This window comes from Neofelis nebulosa, chromosome 4, assembly GCF_028018385.1.
Source record: "Neofelis nebulosa isolate mNeoNeb1 chromosome 4, mNeoNeb1.pri, whole genome shotgun sequence".
Classification (NCBI taxonomy): domain Eukaryota; kingdom Metazoa; phylum Chordata; class Mammalia; order Carnivora; family Felidae; genus Neofelis; species Neofelis nebulosa.
In genome coordinates this window covers 79,754,341-79,778,363 of record NC_080785.1, presented here as the reverse complement: position 1 = coordinate 79,778,363, position 24,023 = coordinate 79,754,341, and the positions used below count along the sequence as shown (strand labels likewise).

Sequence of the window (24,023 nt, the reverse complement as noted above, 5' to 3'; positions counted from 1 at the left end):
AATATCCAGTTTTTTTCCTTAAATTTTCACCCACCAATTTAGCATCCATAGGTAGTGTTCGAGTGGTGATTTTCTACATCCTTCATTCCTTTTACATTTAATCATTAGCACACATCTGTAAGAAGTTATTCCCTGTCCTTCTTTTATTGATTCCTCCAGAATTTATTTAAGTAGTTATTAATTCATGGGTATTTATTTGGCTTTTGGATTATAATGCAATACTTGTGTTATTTATTTTTGTTATTTATTCATCTTTGTTGCTTGAACTTTCCCAGCTTGGCCATTGGGAGCTCTTTTTTTCTCCCCTAGTTTTACTGAAAAATAATTGACATGCAATGCCTCTGCTCACCAATCTATCCATCCTCTTTTTTTATGGACTTTCTCACTTTCTAGCACTCTAAGAGGCTCCAGGATCATCTCGTATTTTCCTTGCTGTAGTTCTGGAGCCCTTTTATTGTATGTGGAATTTAGAGACTGAAATTTGAGAACCTGTGTGCTCATTGTTGCTGGAATGTCATTTCTTATTTTTCTTGATCCATAAAGCTAGGAGAGCTATGTATATATACTAACTCATACTACATGCACACGCACACACACACACACACACACACACACTCTCTCTCTCTCACACACACACACTTTGATTTCTCTCTCTGTACATACATTTTAATAATATATGCATGAGCTTGTATTGACACCTTTAGCTGACATCGGTTCTCATGATCATTCTAATCTTCCCTCTTTTTCTTATTCATAACTTTTTTTTTCCTACTGTGAAAAACCTGCCTATCCTTGTCTATTCTGCATATACTTCTATTTTCTACCCTACTGTATAAATGGCATAGCTTCAAAATTCTTAAACCACACTTCTATTTGAAACAAATTTACCAACTAAAGAGTTTTTGTAGCTAGTCTTTAGCTCTACAGTAACCACTCAAAATACTGTTTTCCCAAGTTACATATGTCAGCTTCTTTCCCATTCTTCAGTGTCCTTTTCAATTCATTGGAAGACAGATTCATTTGTCACAGCCTACATTCCATCTTTCCCCTCACAGCCTAGCTGGCTTTTTCAAAAATTAACATACAGGCAAACTCATTTGCTTTGTCCTGTATTCTTCTGTCACTGTTAGCAAATGCACAGTGTCATGTAGCTGTGAGCACGGTATGTGCAGTGTGTTTACCCTGGAATCCCCTGTGCTCCCATCCTCTCAACTCTTACCCACAACACTTGGCAATCACGGATGTGTTTTTCTCCCTAGCTTTGCCTTTCCTAAATTGTCATATAAATTGAATCACACAATATGAATCTTTAGATATTCTTTTGCTTAGAAATGCACATGTAGGATTCTTGAATGTTCTTGAATATATCAATTCAAGATACATTGTTGTTCTTGAATATCAGTAGTTGGTCACAGCACTATATATCTCAACCTGTGAATGGGAATTGTCCCCTTTCTTGGTTCCACTCTTGTGTGAAAGAATTCCTGGCTCTTTCTGTTGCACAGCTGACTTCGTGCCATTCTGCTGTTGCTGTATAGAGTTAGGGAACATACTTTAATAAAAATAAAAATAAATAGTTTGCCATTTTTGGTTGTTCGAGCAGCATTCATTGTATATAGTGCCATACTTTTTTTAGCAGTCACCAGTTGAAGGGCATTTTGAATTGTCTTCAATTTGGAGACATTATGAATAAAGCTGCTATTCAATTTAGTCATTTTTGAATATTTGCATTCTTTAAATATTTGTGTTGTGATGATAAAACTGCATTCTAAAAAGTATTTTTAAAAATATTAAAAAAAAAAACAACTTGTTATGAGTTCCCTTCAATTACTTTATTAGTTTGTGATTGCAAACTGACTTCAGACCTACTCTACTCAAGGCTTGGGGACAAACTTTCTGTGTTATTTTAATATCTTTCATGATAAGGTAATTTAAGAATGAACCAAGGTTTGGCCTTTTGCAATAGAAAATATTTTAATTTTCTGAAGGACTATTGGTGTTCTCAAAGATTATTGAAGATAATATTTATAGTAATTTTGTCCCTGGCACTAATAGTTTTTAATTATGTGTCTACTGTATAAAAGTCTAAACTCTTTTTAAAATTCTGAATTGGTATTGAAATTAGGTTAGATACCTATGTGTACTTTGAACTAAATATCTCAAATAGTTAAATTACTTTATAAAACTAATTTTATTCCAATTCCCCAAACTATTTTAGGAACAGAAAAGATAAGCTCTGTCTTCAAAACCTTAGTCACTATCTGTCCTTTTCCTTCCAAAACTGCATTTCAGAAAATAAAAAGGATTTAGCAAAAGCTGGTTACTGTTTTACAATGGAGCTGTTTAATAACTTTAAAAATTACATTGATTGAATGGTTACAAGACCAAAACTAAGGAAAGATAATTTTAATAATCCCTCCTTTATCTAGACATGCCGGAGCTTTTTATTCCATAAATGAAAATTTTATTTCATTATCATTATAATAAGTAAAACAAGTGCCTTTGTCAGAGGCTAGAATTTCCAACTTCAGTTAAACTTCAACATGACTTTTGTGTTAAGGACATACATAGAAAAGATAAATCATTCCCCAATGTTTTTTCATACGAACTTCATAGTTTTCTGTATTGCCGTCATTGACTCTAAATGTGATATTATTAAATTAATAAATTCAATCATTAATAATTATTATTAAATAATAGTTAATTAAATGATAAAAATCAATTACTACAACATAATTATAAATAATAAAAGTATTAATAATATAATAAATGTATTCATTCTCTGGCATTTTCACATTTTTAAAAATTTTTTAAAAAGTGTTTATTATTTTTGAGAGAGAGAAAGAGACAGCATGAGTGGGGGAGGAGCAGAGAGAGGGGGAGACACTGAATCTGAAGCAGGCTCCAGACTCTGAGCTGTCAGCACAGAGCCTGATGTGGGGCTTGAACTAACCAACCATGAGATTATGACCTGAGCTGAAGTCGGGCGCTTAACTGACTGAGCCACCCAGGCGCCCCTCTGGCATTTTCACTTTTAAAATGGATGAATCTATTATAAGTGTTGTTTCTAGTTAATATTATGTTAAAAATCATTAATCATAGTGTGTCTGTGTTGTTAGATACAAACTAAAAACAAATAATGCAGTTCTCAGATTATATCAAATGACTCATAGATGCTTTGCTATTGTATAAAGTAAAACAGCAGCACATTATTTAATGGAGACTTACTGAACACTGGCAAATTCTGATTTATCTAATTTTCAAAATTAGGCAAATTATTTTTACCTTGAATATTTATTATCAAATTGTCTTTTAGTGTTGGAGTAATACCACATAAGGTTTACAAGTGTCCCCAAGATTTATTATATGATCTTCCAAGCTCTTATAATCAAATTAGGCATATTAAATAAAATTTGCCCTGAGAAGTTCTCCATAAGAATATGTTTTTCATTTCTACGAAACTAGCAATGTATAAAACCCCTAAAATCTGATAATTATAGAATAAATATGTCTGTTTTTGCATAACTGACACCAAGTAGTGGTGAGAAAAATAATTGGCCACTGACAAGAGATTAGAATAATCAAATTTACTCTAAGTCATCATGAGCTTAATAATGAAAAACTCACTTTAAATCCCAGCCTAACCATCTCTCAGTGTTCTTTTTTGTCCTTTTAAATAATATCGCCAATATGTAAACCAAGCACTGCTAATATTCTTGGTATTCTCAAGGTATTTACAGTCAGTAATAATCTAACATAATTTATTATTGTCAATAATGAGTTCTAGAAATTAGAGTCGACAACCACATGCTGATGTAGCTTGAGAGATGTGCTCCATTTTGTTGGATGATCAGTAAGGGGGACAAAGGCAGCTGTATGAGTTCTTCGTATTTGGAAGGTCACTCAGATTTTATACTGTTGATATTACTGTTTTCCTTTCATAACAATTGAGAAAAATGGAGAGAGGTCATACTTTCTACCACCTAAAAATAGTATTTTGAAATTAAATGATCCGAAATATCATAAGATAAGCTGCTACAGATAGACTGACTTCCTAAATACTTATACACCCTCAATATTCTTTTAAGAATGTCATATATTGAGAATAAAGATTGTAAAATAAATGCATCACCATTTCCTTTTCACTCTATTTTTTTTAATTTTTTTAATGTTTATTTATTTTTGAAACAGAGAGAGGCAGAGCATGAAGCGGGGAGGGTCAGAGAGAGAGGGAGACACAGAATCGGAAACAGGCTCCAGGCTCTGAGCGGTCAGCACAGAGCCCGACGTGGGGCTGGAACTCACGGACTGCGAGATCATGACCTGAGCCGAAGTCAGACGCTTAACCGACTGAGCCACCCAGGCGCCCCTCCTTTTCACTCTATTTTATTTAGCCTTAGAGTTTTGATTTTTGATATTCTCTTCTGTCTCTTTAATTACACTTTCTGGTGGTCACTGTCATTTCCATTGCTTTCATATAAATAGCATCAAATCACATTGTCAAATTGTTATAATTATGGACTTGTCTTGAACGATCCTTGTCAGCAACATCTTAGATGTTCAGTTTTTAGCCCAAATGAGTTATAACTTAGAGGGTTCTCATTCACTTCATTTAAAAACTTTTTGCCAAATTTCTTTCTTTTTTTTTTTTTTTTTTTTTTTTTTGAGTGAGCACGTGTGCACAGTGGGGGAAGGGCAAAGGGAGGGAGAGAATCTCAAGCAGGTTCCATCTGTAGCACAGAGCCCGAGGCAGGCTCAATCACAGAATCTGGAGATTATGACCTGAGCCAAAATCAAGAGCCAGTCACTTAACCAAATGAGCCACCTGGGCACCCTGCCAAATATCTTAATAACTGACTAAAATGATCTCAATATTATGTATTTTCTCTCTGATGTCCTCTTTCAACTTCATTTTTCTGAGTTAAAAAAAAAAACCCTATTTTCTTATTTCTAAGAATTTTAAAAACATCTTGAGAACATTAAAGAAATCTGATATAGACTTCTATGATAGATAAGAAAGACCAACATCTTGGGGTGAAGGTAATTGTTTTGTTTCTCTTTTTGTTTCCTGAATTTTGCAGAATGAGCAAATGTGACTTTTTGTATACTATGATGCATTCCCTAAATTCATGAGTGTATGTTCCTCTATTTATAATGTTTGCTGTATAGTGACTGTCTACTAGGACATAGTATGAGATGCTGAACCTTAAAGAAAATCAGCATAAACCTTACACATCAACTCAATGAATCATTTGCTTTTATTTCTGATTCACATGTCTTTGTTATTTGGCTTTCAGTCATAGATCTGTGGTATCATGATGAAATTCCAGTATTTCTACCTTTTCTGTAACTCTGTTGCCAACACATTAAATGTAGGCCTGTTCCCCTACCCCTTGGAGCGGTAGAGGAGCAAAGTTACTTTCCTTCCAGAAGAAGCTGTTTTTCAGTAAGGAGCTGTCCATGGTGGCAGGCTGAGCAAGCCATCCAGAATACATAAAGAGTTCCCTTTTGGCCAAGAATGAAACTTTAGTTAGGATATAAATGATATACATTTATATATTTGAAATTGCATAATGTTATCCTCCATTCCTGTTTTAAAACATCTTCCTCTTTATGCACATTTAAAAAGGAACACTTCTATTGGCACATTCTTTTCCTTGTCAGATTAACAGGGTGAAACAGTGGTTTTTAAGCTCTAAAGCTGGTTTCTCCTAAACTAGTTTCACTGTGGTATTAGAGGTATGTGGTATCAGATTAGAAAGGTGTTTTTGTGTGTGGGGGGGGGGTGGGGGAGGAGGAAGGGGAGAAGCAGTCAGTATTAAGTAAAACTTAAACTATCACTGGCCTAAAGTATGAATCTTCTTGTGTGGCTGACAAAGCATGCACATTTTAGCCATTCACTTTGGTTTTATGTTAAATTATGCAAACTTATTTCAGTCCCAATGTCTATTGGACAGAAGGAAACTCTGTCACAGCTTAAAGGCATATCCCAAAGCTGGAAGCTTTCTGAGTCTCACATCAAACTCATCATTGATATATACAGAATCCCTCCAACTTGGTCGTTTTGTTTCTTTGCTTTATTTTCTCTAAAACCTTCATCACTGAATTTCTTGGGGGCAACAGTGTGTTCCATCTATGATATATACTTTCTAATGAGAAAAATACCACAGATCTCAGTGATAAATGTATGCAAATATGGATGGTTTTCCCATTTGGAAGGTGACATATGATATTCATAACTATACGTTATATTAATATTTATGTGTGTACAATGTAATTTTATCTATTATTTGTAAAAAATTTAACCTGTACCCCACAAAGGTAGTGAAAGCCTAGTATCAGCCAACTAAGTGACTTGGTCCTTCTCCTTGGGATTAAATCTATATTTTTAGATTATTAAAAATTAAGTCAAAGGCATCAGGGGAATGGGCACTACAATCAGTACCTGGTTTCTGCTGAGACTTATATAATACTGTCTCCTCTTTGATCTGAGTTCAGTCAGGTTATTGCTGTGTTTCTCCTCATTACTTAAAGCCTTTACATCTCTTGTCTTCCCCTTCTTTCTCTATCCCCAACCCTGATTTTCTCTCTTTCTTTTTCTCCCTCTCCTTTTACATGCCATATACCACTTTAAGCTCAAAGCAATAAAAGTGATTGAAGCAAGAAAACAACAGTAACAACTTGAATATACTTTAAAGACATACTATTGAAAAGAAAAGCCAGGCACAAGAGACTGTACTGTGTGATTCCTTTTATACAGTTCTCAAAAATAGGCAAAAGTCATATGGTGTCAACAGGCAAAGCAACAGTTAAGTTGAGGAGAAAGTATTAACAGAAGAGAAAATGAAGGAAGCTTCTGAAATAATGATCTCTACTAGACTCAGATTCTGGTCACCTCAGCTTGTTTACTTTTGGAAATTCACTTAAATGTCTAGATGCGTATTTAAAATCCATCCATCTATACCTACATGCGCGCTCACACACAGACACACATCCACACACTGCATCAAAATTATTTGTCTTTTGTAACTAGCAGTTGTCAATCTAATTAGAGAGCCAAGTCCATAACATTTTCTACAAAGTGCTTAAATCAATAGCCAGGGAAGTGGTGAGGGGGTTGGACTGAGTCCTACCGTATATTCTGCTCAGAAATCTAGGGCTTCTTCCCAAAGAAGTAATTCACTCTCGTAATGTTTCAATAAGTTTGCTAATGCATGAAACTGTATTTGATGCTCTCACAGTCGCTAATCTTCATGTCTAATATCTTCTTGTTAATTTCCCCATACGTACTGTTGCTTAACACTAGACGCGTGAAATGAAAATAATTTCATCGCACAGTTCGCTGAATCAGCTTTGTACATTCTCTATTCCATATCTTTTTTTTCCCTTTTGCTTTAGTGTTCCCAGTAACATTATAAAGTCATAATAGAGATTCTTAAAATATTCCACATTTCAAAATATATAGTAACATTAGTATTCCTAATCTGGCATTCATTATTTTTTCTGAGATACCTAAGAAATCTTAGTTTGTTGGGTTTTGGTGGCATTGATGGAAGGAAGGTTGTCAGTTACAACCAAATAGAAATATGATAATTAATTCTCAATTTCATTCATGGGAAATCAGGGTTAAGTTTGGGCTTCATTTGCTGGTGAAATTGAAGAAAACAGTTTAAAAGACACTGTGAATATGGCCACCTGATTCTGAACTCCTTAGCAATCAGAATGTTCTTTTCATATCAGCTTCCTCATAAAAGGAGTTGAAAGAATTCCTTTTAATTATCAGAGCAATTAATATATGGCAACCTTTTTGTTTCCTCCTTAAATTTTGGAAGAATTAATCAGTGAGACAACTGAAGCTCGGGTTTTCTTTGATGAAATTTTTAATAATGGATTCAATTTCTTCAGGAGATATTAGACACGGCAGATTTTCTATCCCTTCTTCTGGTAAGCTCTAATAAGGTATATTTGTTATCCGAAAGTTCAAATTTATAAGCAAATTTTTTCTGGCATTTTCTGATGTCTCGTGCCAATGGGCTGGGCTGGTTTACCATTTTGACTAATCACCTCATCTCCACACTACTCTGCTGTATTTCACCCCGAGCCATCTCTGCCCTGAGATTAGCTGCTTTGGGCAATTTATATACCATTTTAAAAACTCTGTTAATTTTCTTTTCTCTTAGATTAACTGAAAATGGGCTTTGCCACATATTGGTCATTTTACTTTTTCACAGCATGCTAGATAGGAAGATACTCTGTCTCCTACCATTTTGTTCATATTAGAAGACTTCCCTGTCTGTTTTAAGGATAAAATTAAGGGAAAAGAAGTTTCCTTCCCTAATTCTCTTCCATGTGTTCCTCTATAATAGCACCCATAATTAACACAAATTCAGGTTAGTTTTGATTATACACGTTCTCTGATTCAGTAATTGGCCAATACAAAGAAATAAATATGTGCAAGAGGTAGTAGTAAATTTGGGAGGAGCAAGGATGAGAGTGGGGAATAGCATTAATAAAACAATAAACTTGAGAACATGGGGTGCATGAGTTGGAGTGTATTTTGCAAGGGAAGGATGAAACACAAATGTTACATGGAAGGTTTTGCTCAGAATCGCCGTGGCAGTGAGTTCAGTGCTTTATAAGATGGTTCTGTATTCAACCCTACACCATTTTCCCAAGATGGTAATAATGAATGAAGGAAACAAAGCTTCGTGACCTGTAAGTAAGAAGATTAAGTAGTTAATTCCTTTACGATAAACGTCTATTCCTTTAACGGACGCTATTACTCTTAATCATATCTGATTACTTGGAGCTGGAATGCCTCGCCTCCAGTCCCCACCCCCACTATTTTTTTTGCCATTTTGGATGATTCTCTCTTTGCTTCCTTATCATCTGTACTTCTTCAAAATTCCCAGGCCAGAAATTTTCATTTATGCTTGAGGGTTCATGTAAAATTATGTTATATGGCATTGTACTATTTATTTTTTGCTGCATTTCTAAAAAAAAACTATGAAAAGTGTGTATTCTGTGACTAAATTACAAATATCACTAACCAGCTAATAATTGATACACCTGGGCTGTGAGCCCTGTGTTGGCACTTAGTATATAATACTCAGAAGACTGTCATTTATATGAATGCTGGCCCTGCTTTTACCTACAAGGTAGAATGCTCAGCACGTAGAACAGAATCTTTCGAAACAGCAAAAGTGTGCCTCTGAAAAGATATATCAGCAAAGTACAGTTACACTGCCAGCAGATTTTACCCTCCGTGCTAAGTACTGAAATCGCTCTTTTATGGTTTATTTCCCTTCCACGAGTATGGACATTGACGGCTTATTGTTTTGAAACACTACCAACATTAAAAAAAGCATAGGTAACTTTTTTTTAAATGAGACTTAACATGAATTCTAGTATACTCCTTAGCAAGATTACCATATTTACTGAATATTGTAAGATTTACTCATTTATCATCAAAAGAGAAACAGTACGCTCCTTTCCAATAGGAGGATTTCTGTTGCAATTAATCATTTTAACTCTGATTCATTCTCTTTCTCTTTCTGTTTGGAGAAAGAAAAAGCCTAGAGCCCTAAAGGAGGAAGCTGTGCTTATAACTCCTAAAATGCAATTCCAAATACAAACTTTCAAAACGATAGTCACATCACAAAGTCTGATTTCCCTGAAGTGTGCTGTCAAAATGCAAACATCAGAATCTAGGTATTTCCTATATCTGCCTTGTATATAATTTCAGAACATCCAAGAGAACTCCTTCTTGCCTTTGGAACTCAAATACTAGCTATTATTGTTTTCCTTTTCTACACAAGGAAGAGTAAGGAAAGATTGTATTTTGGGATGTGGTTTAAATAAAATATTTTTAAAAGTTAAACTAATGAAATTCAACCATTGATGCATATGCACAACTGCCATCACAATGTAAAGACTAAGTCATTTTAGGCTTTTGCTTCTGCAAACATGCCTTTGATCAATATCCTTTTTTTTAAAAAAACATACATGGGTGAGGCTCATCTTTGTCTTTTGTGATTATGTGTACCTACTGTTACATAGATTATTTAAGATACAACGTAGTTGCAAAAGAAGTTACATATAAAACTGAACTAGATTATCAGCCATCGTCTCCTCTTAGCATCTTCTGACCATGTCATCTACTCCTTAAAATATTCTAAAATATTCTAATGGCATTATAAACCAGGAGTTGAAGAAAATGATATACGAGTACCAGAAGAGATTTCCTATTTCATTGCCAACAAATTGTATTATATATATGGAGGAGACTTTATTCCCCTGAACACTGAGTTTTATGCTAGGCATAAACCTTGTCTTGCTTCCCTCTACCTGATAGTGTATACTGACTGACTGCTGTTTTGTGACCCAGAGTTGCTTATCGCTCCCATTAGAAACTTTCGTCCTACGTTTCTACTTTTTAAGAATTATTTTTTTTTAGACAAGTTTTAGGCTTCCAACAAAATTGATTTAAAAAGTACAAAGATTTCCTGTATACTTTTTGCCCTCATACATGCACAGCCTCTCCATAGTCAGCATCACTCACTAGAATGGTACTTTTTTTTTTTTTTTTTCCCAAGGATAAACCTGCATGGACATATCCTAGTAATCCAAATTCCATAGCATACCTTTGGGCTTATTCTTGGTGTTGTACGTTTCATGGATTCGGACAAATGTCCGGGCATTTTCTACCATATCTTACCATATTATACAGATTATTTTCACTGTCCTATAAATCCTCTCTGTTCTGCCTGTTCATCTCTCCCTCCCCCCTCTATAAGATAATCTTAGTGGTCTCCATAGCTTTACCTTTTGTAGAACGTCACATGTTGAAACCATGGTATGTAGCCATTTCAGAATGCCTTCTTTCATTTGGCAATATGTATTTCAGTTTCCTCTGTGTTTTATTTATGGCTTGTTAGCTTATTTCTTTTCAGTGCTGAATACTCCACGGTCTGGCACAGTTCATTTATCCATTCGCCTGCTGAAGCACATCTTGGTTGCTTCCAAGTTTTGGCAAGTGTAAATAAAGCCACCAAAAATATCTGTGTTCAGGTTTTCGTGTAGACAGAAGCTTTCATTTCTTTTGGGTAAATGCCAAAGGCATGAGTGTTTGGATCATAGGGTAAGAGTATGCTTAGTTTTGTAAGAAACCGTTACTGTCTTCCCACATGCCCTGAGCTTGTGCATTGCCACCACCGATCTATTAGAGTTGCTGTTGTTCCACATCCTTGCCAGCATGGATATTGTGCGTGTTTTGGATTTGGGCTGTCCTAATAGGTGTGGAGTGGGATCCTATTGTCATTGTTTCTTCAAAGATTAAAACTTTTCAAAAATAACAGGGTAGAAGTTTAGGTATTTAGGCTGGTAGGGGCCTATTTTTGAATCTTGAAGAATGAAATGCTCTGAGCATTACCAGACCTAGTGAAAATTTGGAGACACCTGAGAACATTCTGGGAACACTGAATATACCTAGTGCACTGCAAAAGCAAAGCATAATATTTAAAAACGTTCTAGGTAGGAATCAAAAAGAAATCCAGAATATCTGGATTTTACTCTTTTTTTTTCTTTTGACATATATTCATTTTTGAGAGAGACAGAGTGCGAGCAGGGGGTGGGTGCAGGCAGAGAGAGAGGGAGATACAGAATCAGAAGCAGGCTCCAGGCTCTGAACTGTCAGCACAGAGCCCAACACAAGGCTCGAGCTCATGAACCCTGAGATCATGACCTGAGCTGAAGTCGGACGCTGAACCAACTGAGCCACCCAGGCACCCCTAATCTTTGATTTTTAAAATGCTGGGTACTTGGTCAAGTTTCTTAATGTTTTTATTTATTGATTTTGAAAGAGAGCAGGGGAAGATCAGAGAGAAAGAGAGAGAGAGAGAGAGAGAGAGAGAGAGAGAGAGAATGAATGAATCCTAAGCAGGCTCCAGTCAGCACAGAGCCAGATGTAGGGCTAGAATTCACAAACCATGAGATCATGACCTGAGCTGAAACCAAGAAGAGTCAGACACTTAACCAACAGAGCCACTCAGGCAACCCAGGAAGATACTGGAGGTCTTGCTATTGTGAGCTAAAGTTATTTTCCCCTCTAGTAAGGCAGTAACATTAAGACAGTAGGGAATTCCTGGAGGAATGTTATAACTCTGTATTTCCCTCAAGCATTTGTCAATAGACTGCAGGTTATAAGGAAATTTAATTTTATCTACCATTTCCTTCTGCCTTTATCCCCACATCACTATGGAGGGGAGGGTGATGTTAGGACTCCAGGAAACTGAGTGTAAAGGTTTCTAGATGTTAGGCTATTAATAAGATTGCCTTTTTCTTGTAATTTACTAAGACCTTTGCAAACAGATGGAGATTCATATTCTACATGACTGTGATCTCTATCAGTTAACCATTTATTTTTCCATTCCCTTTGTTCTTGGGCAGCCAAGAGTGCCTGAGGAATGTCACACATACCCCCCGGGGCGGGGGGGTGGTGGTGAGGTGGGTGAGGTGGTGTTACCTTGTGCTTCTCTCTTAGCTTGTCTTTGGCTTCCTCATCAGACAGAAAAATAACAAATGGAGAAATAGAGGGGTCCAGCTTTTGTTGGAATCCAAGGTGGGACCTACGGTTTTGTGTGCTCACTTTTTGTTGAATTTAAACATAAGAGCAGGACTTTAAAGTGTAGGAAGAACAAAAACAATTGACCCAAGTGGTGAATTATGGAAACCAACCAAGATCGCTAAAATAGAGTAGCCTGGGGGTGGGAACAAGTTGAGAGGGGGAGCTGAGTTTTGCCTGACTCTTTATCTAATAGCATAGCTGGCAATGTGTTTACTCTAGATAGCCATGTTTGAAGTGAATGACTCTTTGAAGCAATGCCTCATCAATCAAAGTTTAAGTCAAGCGCTTACATTATAAAAAAAAAAGAAAACCACTGTCAGGACTTATCCTACAGAGACTATCAAAAATACCTAAATTATCCACAGTAGGAATTCATAGTAGTAGGGTGTAAAAAGTAGAAAGTAGAAAGCTCAAGATAACTTCAAAATTCTTGGTCTGAGCCATTAAAATTCTGAAATAAAGAAGCTTATTAAGGAATATTAAGATGGAGCAGGTTGTAGGGGAGATTGAGTTGAGTTTGAGAAATCGTAATATGCATCAAAGTGGACAGGTGGCTTGATATGGGAATCTGGAGCACAAATCTACATATAGGACTCACACAAAGGTGTGGGTTGGTGATATAAATATGAGAGGTATATAGAGTGACAGTATTCAATGCTATGAGAGTGGTTGTCAAAGGAGTGAATGCAGACACAGCCCGGAGGAAGACCACTATGCCCTGGAGTTGTCCAACATTAATTCCTGTCAACCTTCTGTATAAATCTGTGACTATCAGATATAACATAAAAATCATTGATTTTTTTTAGATCTTCATCTTACCTAAGAACAAACTGAAAGAGAAGTAAGATTACAGTGTTTTATCCAATGTCAAAAAAGAATGATGATGGAACTAAGACTAAATAAATGCCCCAGCTAACTGACTAATAATTAAAAGCCTGCTTGTAAAATAAGAGGGAAGAAAGGATGAAGTATTTCACATGAAAGACTCAAAGAGTAGATGTTTATGTTTATGAAATAATTAATTAGAGTCTTTGCTATGCTTGTTGATTAAGCACAGATTTTGAAAGCCTTTGATCAACGATGTTGACGTAGAACTAATATTACTTTTCAAAAAATTCAAAACAATCAAATTGAGGGAGTGTGAAGTGTCATGTATGAATTCAACATCTTTCATCACACTTCTTTTACCAGTTTTTTTTTTCTTTTTTGGTCAGGGATAGAATAAAGGAGAAAAGGAACCTATCCTGTAATTTCAGAGGAAATAATATACCCAAAGTCAGTGATGGTCTATTTGCATTTTATAGAAACATTTGCTAAACTTCTGGTAGACTCATGCTTGACCTCTTAAATTTCTTCTTTTATATATTAGATTTAAAAATTCTATAAAATATTTTGCCATTGAATACAAAGATAAAACTCTCCATATAAAATGAGATTTTATATTTATATGAAAGCTTTCATATTGAAGAATTCCAAGAACATTTTCCCAACTTTATAAATAACATAATTTCACGCACTGTTGAATTTCAGCTGCTATTAAGGCAGTAGACATCACCACCGGGTAGTAATTCTCAGCCTATAAAAAAAAAAGTAATACCATATCCTATTTAGTGAATTGGAATGCTAAATACATACAGCATGTTTACTGTTGTGCCTCGAGCAATACATACCCAACAAATTGTAAGCAATATTCTTATTTTCAGGATTAGATACTTGTCTCTAGAAGAATGCATTCAAAGGGAAAGTAGGTAATATTTTTCATTCTCTATTGGATAATTGTGCCATGCTCCCTAACTGCAACACATGTTTTCTATCCTTTCCATACTCATCAACATGATTCTATTTACGAAGTTTCAAAATCAATATTAAGCTACTAAGGAAACCATGTGGCAATTGATGATGAAATAGCCATGGTGAATGGTTGTGTCGAACTGCCCACCGCTTCACCAGGATTCTACTGGGAAGTGATTTCCCTAGTAATACGACATCTCTGATGTGCACTATTTTCCATAATTTCAGAAATGAGCTCTTCACTGTTGATTGATTTTATTACAGTCCTCCTCCATTAGATATGTCAATTTATGGGAACAAAGACAAGTTTAAATAAACTATCCCCAAGGTAGAAAATGAGAAATGTTACTTATTGTTTTGGTTTGCCATCTAGAGCCTCTTTCCTCTAACCAAAGCCTGTACCTGTGACTGGGAAGGCGATGCCACTACTCTTCATCTGTCTTCCACTAATTAACCCAAATACTAAAAATTTTTGTACCTTTACTTAACTTTGCCCTATTGTTACAGCAAATACTCAGTGACTAGGAAGAAACCAGGGACACGCACTCGGGGAATCAGAAAAGACTGCTTATTTTGCATTGGTGCTGGCCCAGCACAGTCACCTCCAAAGGCTGAGCCCTGAGCCCTGGAGCTGGCCTTCTTTTATACCTACCTAGCTTCTGGGTACTTGGAAACTTTCTATCAGCTACAAAGGTCGGGGGGAGTTCAGGGGCTCAAGGAAAAAAGGGAGGGGGTACTATCAGTTGTGCTATGTGGTCAATTGACTGATGCAAGAAGCAAGCAAGATTATAGAAGCCAAAAGCATGCAAGGGGGGTATCCAGCCTTGGACATCTGGCTGGACTTTTTTTTTTTTTTAATCTGCTCTTGCCAGCTTCTCATTCCCCCTTCTTGATTCTCAAGTTGCTGTAGCAGCCTTAGAGAAAATCAGTTTGGGGGGGGGGGGGCTGGGAATCCCTTGCTGCCATGGGAGGAGAGGCAAAGACCATTCTGGTTTCTTCCTGCTCACAGGGATGTTGAAGGGAGGAATGTGACAGCTTAGGTTCTTTGCTACTCAAAGGAGAGTAGCAACAGTTAGAATGGTCCAACTGGAGCATCATCTGGACTTCTATAGTTTCTAGGCGAGAGGAAACAAACCTGGTTAGCATATTAAGAATACAAGGACCAAACAGGAAGGCTATGAAAAGCATTAGGAGAGGACCAGCTAAAGGGAGGAGCCAGGATGCCCAATTCCATTTGGTGCTCCAGGAGTTCCATGAATCTGCTAATTCTCGCCTCTGTTTGATGATCTGCTCCCTTAGTTGTTGGGTCATATCTCTAACTATCCCTGATATGTTAACATAGAAGAAGCATTCCTCATTTAGGAAGAGTCACGGTCATCCATTTTTGGCAGTTAGCAAGTCTAGCCCTCTCCTGTTTTGCAAGACTAACACTGCTAAGAAGTCTACTTGATCTGTAAAACCACCAGAGATTTGGCAACTCGTTCTATGTCATCCATTAGGACCTGCGATAATTTATAGTAAGTGGTTGAAGAGACTATTCTATTCCAGTGCCCACCCTGCTGCTATCCCTAAAGCAATCATCAGACTTGAATGGCTTTTTTGGTCATGTATATGCTGCCAAGGGTGCTGTAGGAAACTGATTGTCGGGAATAATGTTTATCTGAGGAGTGAGGAAGGCCAGTGTACAGATGGCCATCCATTCAGCCAGTAGACACAGGTAGGCATCCGTCCCACATACAAAGAAAATCCCTGGGAAGGGATGACACCAGAATTGGGTTATAGGAAGATGACTGAGTTCCTGACTGTCAAGAGTTGGGTTGCATTGGCTGATGGTCAGATTGGTGACTGGCTCCATTCCCATTTTATTTGTCAGGCACCTGGGAGCTATTTGGGACAGTTAGGCTCCAGTTAGTACAGGTATTACCATGTGGGGGTCTGGGTCTTTAGTTAACAGGGTAACATTTACAGTTGCCTGAGTTATCAGAGTAGCTGCATAAAGTGGGAGGGGAGAGCCCTGCGGACAAGCAGAGACAGTAGTTTTTGGCCAGCTTGTGATTGGTATCATTGAGGAGGTGATGAGTTGTACTCAACATCTGGTCCAGATGGGGTTATAAAGCAAGTGGTCTGCCCAATTCAAGTCTAGGCAGGGGCCGAGGTGGCCCAACAGGCATGGAGAACATCAGGGCAGATTGGATCAGGCAACCACAATTGCATCTTATTTATTTATTTATTTATTTATTTATTATTTATTTATTTATTTATATTTATTTATTTAATCCTGTCCAGTAAGTTCTCCCATTCCTGTTACAGGCCTCGTGGCATTATAACATCTGTCCAGCATGCAGGGGTAAACGGTGGCATGGGGGCGTGGTGGTAGTATTATCTGATCCATTAAGGCCGGAGGAGCAAGGGAAGGAGAGGGAACAGGGGAATGAGTAGGAGCAGGGGGAGGAATAAGAACAAGGGAGGGAATACAAGCAGAGGGAGGGATAGCCGGGTAACAGGGTAACATGGGCCTGTAACAGGGTTGTCCCTCATGGAGGCAAAAGACAGCAGAAGATCCTTTGACACAACCCTCCAGTCAGGAAGGAAGGTTCCAAGAGGGGCAGTGGCAAGTGGAACAACTACATGGCTGGTAAGAGGAGAGGATCCTTTTTGAGCATGTTAGGAACAGGAATATGCACAACAGGGGTAGGAGACAAGGCTGATTCAGCGTCAGAGGGAATGATTCCATCCTGGGGTAGGAGACAGTTCAAAAGGCAGAGAACAACATGCAGGGAATGACATCAATCACAACTCAGATCATATACATCTAAGGAGAATAAGGCATCCTGACACTAGCAAGTAGAGGGAGGCTACCAAGAGTTCGTGACTGAAGCACCGATCTGCAGAAGTAACTTAGGTAAACCATACAGCAAAGAGTATAACAACAGGTACGGAAAGAGAAATATTTAGGGGATGGCAATGAAATATGAGAGAGAACAATTTGCTCTAGCTCATTTAAGGCGCTTCATTTAAGAAGCTTCTGGTTATAGATAGTTCTTAGGTGTTAGCTGCAGGCAACTTATCATCCTCTGTCTTCTGAAGGGTGATCTGTAGAGGATTATTCTGGTTAGCAGTTACTTTCCATTCCAAGGGGCTGTCAGGTGACAGATGGGCTGGCGTTACTTGAGAACAGAGGGTCCAGGGGGCTAGTCCTGCAGCCTTGAGGGCTGTGGGCGTGGTTACCACAACTAAATAGGGTCCCTGCCAAGTTTATTTGAATGGTTCCCTTTTCCAATCTTTTATCCAAACTTGATCCCCAGGTTTGTGAGGGTATACAGTTATTTCCAGGGAAATGGGTACCCGATCCATGACATACAAACATACAAAGAAGGGCACCTGTGTACCTCAAGGACAGTTTTTCCTAGTCCTTGTAATTGTTTGTGGACCTCTAACTTTCATCATTCCTTGATGCCCCCTTGGAGTTGAATCAAGGGGGGTGGTCTCCAGTACAATATTTCAAAGGAGGAGAATTCTACTTATGCCCAGGGAGTGCATCACACTTGCAGCAGGTAGTATTTCAGCCCAGGGTAGACTAGTTTCTTGACAGAGTTTTGCCATAGCTAATCTGAAGGTCCAGTTCATACGTTCCAATTTCCCTGATCTCTGGGGCTGGTAGGTTGTGTGTAAATTCCATTGGATACATGGGGTTTTGGCTCACCACCTCAGCCATGAAAGCCGGGCTACTGTCTGAGCCTATGGTTAACAGAATTTCATGTCTGGGAATGACATCCATTAGCAAGGCCTTGGTTACTTGTGTTTTCAGTGAGTGTGGGTAGGCCTCAACCCAACCTGAAAACACGCAGATGAATAATACCAAAAGATATTTGTATCCTCTACTCGGTCTTATTTCGGTAAAGTCTACCTCCAAATCTTCAAAGGGTGCCTGACCACAGCGTTGGATACCCATGGGCCCAGTAGGGCCTTATTTGGCATTATTTTGAGCTCAGAGGAGGGAGCATTAAGAGATAGAGGCACAGAGGGATGGGAGCTGAGCAATTACATAATAACAGCTTAATAAGTTTTCAAAGGTGGTTTTTCCTAGGTGGATGAGCTCATGTTCTTGGAGGACCACCTGGTGGGCTAGCTGCCCCAGTATATAGATTCTTTGGTCTGGAATCTTTTGTCTGGCTTCCTTTTTCCTATTGTGCCCATTTTGTTTCTTGGATTGTGTACCTTGGGGAAGCTGGAAGCTCGGGGACCAGCATGATTTTTGTGGATGTTGTTTGTTCTTCTGCTGCTTGTTTAACTGAGGTGTCAGCCCATCAGTTACCTTCTGACACTGAGTCTTTTCCTCTCTGGTGTCCCTCGCAGTGGATGACTGCTACATTCCTCGGTTCCCAGACTGCCCTTCATAGTTTTAGGATTTCTTCCCGATTTTTTATTTCTTTTCCCCCTGTGGTCAAAAGTCCTCTCTCCTTCTATAGAACCCCAAGTATGTGTATAGTGGTGAAGGCATAGCACGAGTCAGTGTATATGTGTTGGCCTGTTTGTCTTTACTGAGTTCTAGTGGCTAATTAGGGCCCATAGGTCTGCTCTCCAGGCTGACCATTCTTGTGGACTGGCCTTTGCTTCTATGACCTTACATTCAGAGACTACAGCATAACTGGCATATCTCTTGGCTTCGTTCATGAAGCTGCTGCCTTTGGTGTAAAGGATGAGGTCAGGATTTTGTAAGGGCCTGTCTGATAGGTCGGGTCAGCTAGAATGGACTTCGTCAAGTACCTCTAGACACTTATGCCCTGGGAGCCTTGCTGCTGCAGTCAAGAAAGTGGCAGGGTTTAGTGTTCTTATGGCTTCCAATCTTATTCATGGGTTCTCACATAGCAGTCCCTGATATTGTATCATTCAAGCATGCGTTAGCCAATATTGCCCTTTGGCATCCATCGAGGTAATAACAATATGGGGAACCTTAACATTTAGACAAACGTGAGTTTGTCTCCTTCCTTGATTAAAAGTGTGGTGGTTTCAAGGGCCCTCGGACAGGGTGGCCATCCTGCTGCAACTGAGTCAGTCTGCTTTGCAACACTGGTCTCTGCCAAGGTGCAAATTACTGTGTGAGAACCCCCAGGGCCACCCCATTGTTTTCATGTATGAACAGGTTGAAATCTCCTGATACATCTGGGAGTCCCAAGGCCGGTGCCTCTGTGAGTTTTGTTTTTATGGTTTTGAACGACTTTTCTTGATTAGGGCCCCAGAAAAGGGGTGTCTTTTATTTCCCCCTTCAGTGCCTCATACAGTGGTCTGGCAAACTCCAGGAACCCTGGGATCCATATTTGACAGAATCCTGATAGTCCCAGAAACTCTCAGATCTGCCGGTGGATAGTGGGAACCAGAATGGCACAGGCTGCCTGTTTCCTTTCAGCTCCCAGCATCTGTTTGCCTTGGGTAATTTTGAAGACCAAATACTTAACTTCCTTTTGGCAAATTCTGTGCCTTTTTCCCACCTCTACTAGTAGCCTGAGTAGGGCCCTGGTTCCTTCCCAGCATTGGGTCCACATGGGACTGGCTAGCAGGAGATCATCCACATATTGGAGGAGGACATATCCTAGGTCCCATCCAGGAAACCTGGCTAAATCAGATCCCAGTGCCCCACTGAACAAGGCTGGTGAATTTTTGAATCCTTGTGGCTGTCTAGTCCAAGTGAATTGTTCCTTTGTCCCTGTGGTAGGGTTTTCCCATTCAAAGGCACTAGCTGGAGTTAGTCAAATAGGTGTTGACTATTAGGCACTAGCTGGAGACAGAAGTTGTCCTTTAAATCTAGACATGTGAACCATCCTGCCTCAGAGGATATGAGTCTTAGTAGAGTGTATGGGTTAGGCAACACTGCATACAGCATGATGATGGCTTCATTCATGGCTCTTAGGTCCTGTCCAGGGAGGTAACCATTGTCCCAGGATTTTTCATGGGAAGAAGGGGAATCTTCCATGGGGACTGGCATTGTTTTAGAAGTCCCCATTTGAGTAGCCTATTCAAGTGTGTCTGGATCCCTAGGCGTGCTTCCCATGGAACTATATGTTGGTGTATTTTGACAGGTCGGACCCCAGGCTTTGGTCAATTAATACTGAGCAGTGTTTTTTTGCCAGACCATGGGGGTTCTCTTCTGCCCAAACTGAAGGGAATTCAGCTTCTAGCTCGGGGGCCACAGTTGGCTCATCAGGAGGGGAAGGATATAACCTCCGTTCTTTTCATGGTATCATCAGGGACAACATCATGGGTTGGGCTTTTTTGTTTAGGCACAATTGCATCTGTCCATTCAAAGTGAAGGCTATTTCTGTGCCCATCTTGGCTAGGAGGTCTCCACTTAACAGTAAGACCAGGGAGTCAGGTAGATGTAGGAATTCATGAACGATTTGCTGACGCCCACCCCTAGCCGGCATTGTTGGGGACCGCAAAATGGCCTTCAGTTTTTGCCTCCCAGCGGCTCCTATGATGGTAACTTATTAACCCAACAGAGGTGACACCTTGTGTGCCACCACTGAGTGTTCTGCCTCGGTGTCAACCATGAAGTCTATGGTCTGGTCTCATACCTTCATTTTGCCCATGGGCTCATGGGGGACCAGTTGGATAGAGTCCGTTCTTTCCTAATCAGAATCCACTACTGCCAGTCCAGTTAAGTCAGCCTCAGGTGGCTCTGGTTGGCAGTGGGTAGGTGGAATGGAAATTTTGGTTTTCCCTTTTGGCAGTTGGGGCATTCATTTTCCCAGTGTCTAAATTCTTTTCAGTACGCACATTGCTCCTGTTGCAGTGGTACCCTTCATTTTTGTTTTTGAATCCTTCATGGTTTCCATGGGGGTCCTTCCAGAGAGGGTGGTAGCCCCAAGGCTATGGTCAAGAGAGCTGCCTTTTGTTTCATTCTTCGGTCTGCCTCCTTTCTGGCAACTCGATCTCGATTTACAAAAAAGCTTATTGGTGACTGCCAGTAGTTTGGTGGCGTTCTTTCTAGGGAATCCTTCTAGTTTTTGGAGCTTCTGTCTAATGTCACTTTGGGCCTGTCCCACCAAGGCAGCATTGACCATGCACTGGTTCTGGGGGTCTTCTGCATTGAATAGAGTGTAAACTCTGAAGACTTCACATAATCTTTCATAGAAATCAGCAGGACTCTCTCCTGGCTTTTGTAGGCCCTCAGATACCTGGTGGGCTTGGTGGGCTTTTTGGTCCCTGCATTTACCCCTTGAAGGAAGGCGAGTCAGTACCTTTCTAATCTATCCCTTCCCACATCTGTGTTGTGGTCCCAACAGGGCTCCTCTTTGGGCATGGCCTCCCATGCCCAAGCTTCAATGTCTAGGTGTCCATCTGGTGTCTGAGTCTGGAGCCATTTTCTGGCTTCAATATTGATTCACTGGCACTCTTCTATGTTAAAAACGGTGAGCAGAATCTTCTTACAGTCGACACAGGCAGGGTGGTGAGTTTGGAATATGGATTCGAGATCTATCATCACCTGGGGCTTCTCAAAGTAGGGCAGCATGTTGTGTTTCCAGTTGAGAAGGTCAGTAGTGGAAAATGGTTGGTAGTAGAAAACCGATCCCCCCCTCTTGTAGGGTCCCGTTGGGGCCTATTCTCTGGGGATCCCTAGTCTCCTGCAGTGACATCTGCATTGCTCTTGGCGGCCTTGGACTTTGAGCCATGGACCTAAGGCATCTTCCTCCCAGTTCAGGTGTCCCTTGTTGGGGTGGACTGGCTGCTGGCAGAGGCGAGACTGATGGGGGTGGACTGTCAGGCAGGTGAGGTCCCCCCTCTTGATTGATGGAGTGCCGGGGGCATGTGGTGGCAGAAATGGAAGGACTACTTCTGAATTTTCTTGGAGAATAGGGGACATTTTTTTCTGCTATGAGGTCTTCCTCTCGACCTGCACCACTAAGATCCTACATTGTCCCTTACTATTAATGTAGAACTGGACCCAAGGGGTCTTGACTTGGGCTATTTCCAGCCATTGGTCAACACACGGGGATTACTCTGGGTGGCCAGGGCCCCCCAGTAATTACTTTCTAAACAACTTGGACTGTGGGGACATCTAGGGTGCCCTCAGGGGACCAGCCTACACCAAATATAGACCATTCTATTTCACAGAGAGTGCATAATTTCCCGGGGGGTGAATTTGACCCCATAGTCACCTGAAAATCCCTTTTTAAAATTCTTAATCATACATTCCAAAACAGTTGGTTTTGAGAAATTTCCTCCCATCCTGGTATCCTAGATAGGTCCCTCCCAATGTACGGTGTCACAGGACAAATACAAGGGAAGACATAGTTTCATCTGCCTGGCTGCTCCCCTCCCAAGCATTAGATGCTTCTTAGCATTGGCAGGTCAGTATAAACCCCTGACTCGGATCAGGCCTCTGAGGTCATCACAGAATCACAGGGTAGGACCCACCCAGGCTCTGTACCAGAAACCATGGAGCATGGGCCCTCACACACACACAGACAGATTGCAGATTCCACTTCCACCCAGGGCTTCCCTGTTTTATGCAGCGACTGTGTCGCCTGGGAGTTGATAAAACTCCTGCCTCTATGGCAGGCCTGAATGATGTCCTGGGTTCCCAGGTTACCCCATACGATGTCCATCCGGGCAGAATTTTCTGATTCCCTCTGAAGTCCATTGGAACAAGGTGTGGCCGACTATTGTCGGGCTGGCAAGGGTCGGGGTCCAGTGAAATCACCAGCAGTGTGCCTTCGTTTCCATCACAGGGGACCACAGTGAGTGGTCTCTCGGCTGCCCTCCAACAATGATGGTTCAAGGGGCTAGTGCTGCTGTTGGCTTCCCGGCAGTGCACCACAATATTACAGCAAATACTTGGCACCTAGGAAGAGACAAGTGACACGCACTGGGGGAATCAGAAAAGACTGTTTATTTCACACTGGTGCGGGCCCAGCAGAGTCACCACCAAAGGCTGAGCCCTGAGCCCTGGCACTGGCCTTCTTTTATGCCTGGCTAGCTTCTGAGTTGCACAGGTGGGAGAGATTGCAGGAGCTCAAGGCAAAAAAAAGGGGGAGAGCACTATCGGTTGTGCTACCTGGGCAGGTGGCTGCTGTGATAGGGAAAAATCTGTTTCAAGAGGGCCGACAGGACTGATAAGGGAATTCTGTTGCCTGCCAGAAGACTCCCTTTCTGGGATTTGCTTCCTACCTGCTTGCTGCTGTCACTGAATTACTACAATGAGGAATGTGGAAGTAACAGACTATAAATCGTCCCCTCTGTTGATGCTCTGGGCTCAGACTTCTGGAGAATGATCTCCTCTGAGCCCACCAATGAAAAATAGACCTCCTACCTTCCAAGATCTCCAAGTGCGGTTTGGTTCTTCTGCCGGGTGATCCAGTTGCAAGAGGCAAGCAAGGTTACAGAAGCTAAAAGCCTCGCAAAGGGGTGTAACTGACCTCAGACATCTGGCTGGCCTTTTTTTATCTGCTCTTGCCGGCTTGCCTTCTCACTATGAGACATATTCTTCCTCCATACTCCTTATTATAGCATGTTCTGATTGTTTCACTTCACCATTCATAATGCATAATTTCTACTCTGATTCTTTTATATGGTTTATTACTTATGTTGTTATGCCCAGAATTCGTGA

The 24,023-nt window shown here is 40.1% G+C and overlaps 1 non-coding gene across 1 annotated transcript; it reads left to right on the top strand.

Annotated features, from left to right (window-relative positions):
* The first annotated feature begins 1,413 nt into the window (after positions 1–1,413).
* Positions 1,414–1,553, top strand: LOC131511241 (small nucleolar RNA SNORA46). The gene has a single exon (XR_009261436.1). It is a non-coding gene; the product is annotated as a small nucleolar RNA SNORA46 (small nucleolar RNA).
* The last annotated feature ends 22,470 nt before the right edge of the window (positions 1,554–24,023 follow it).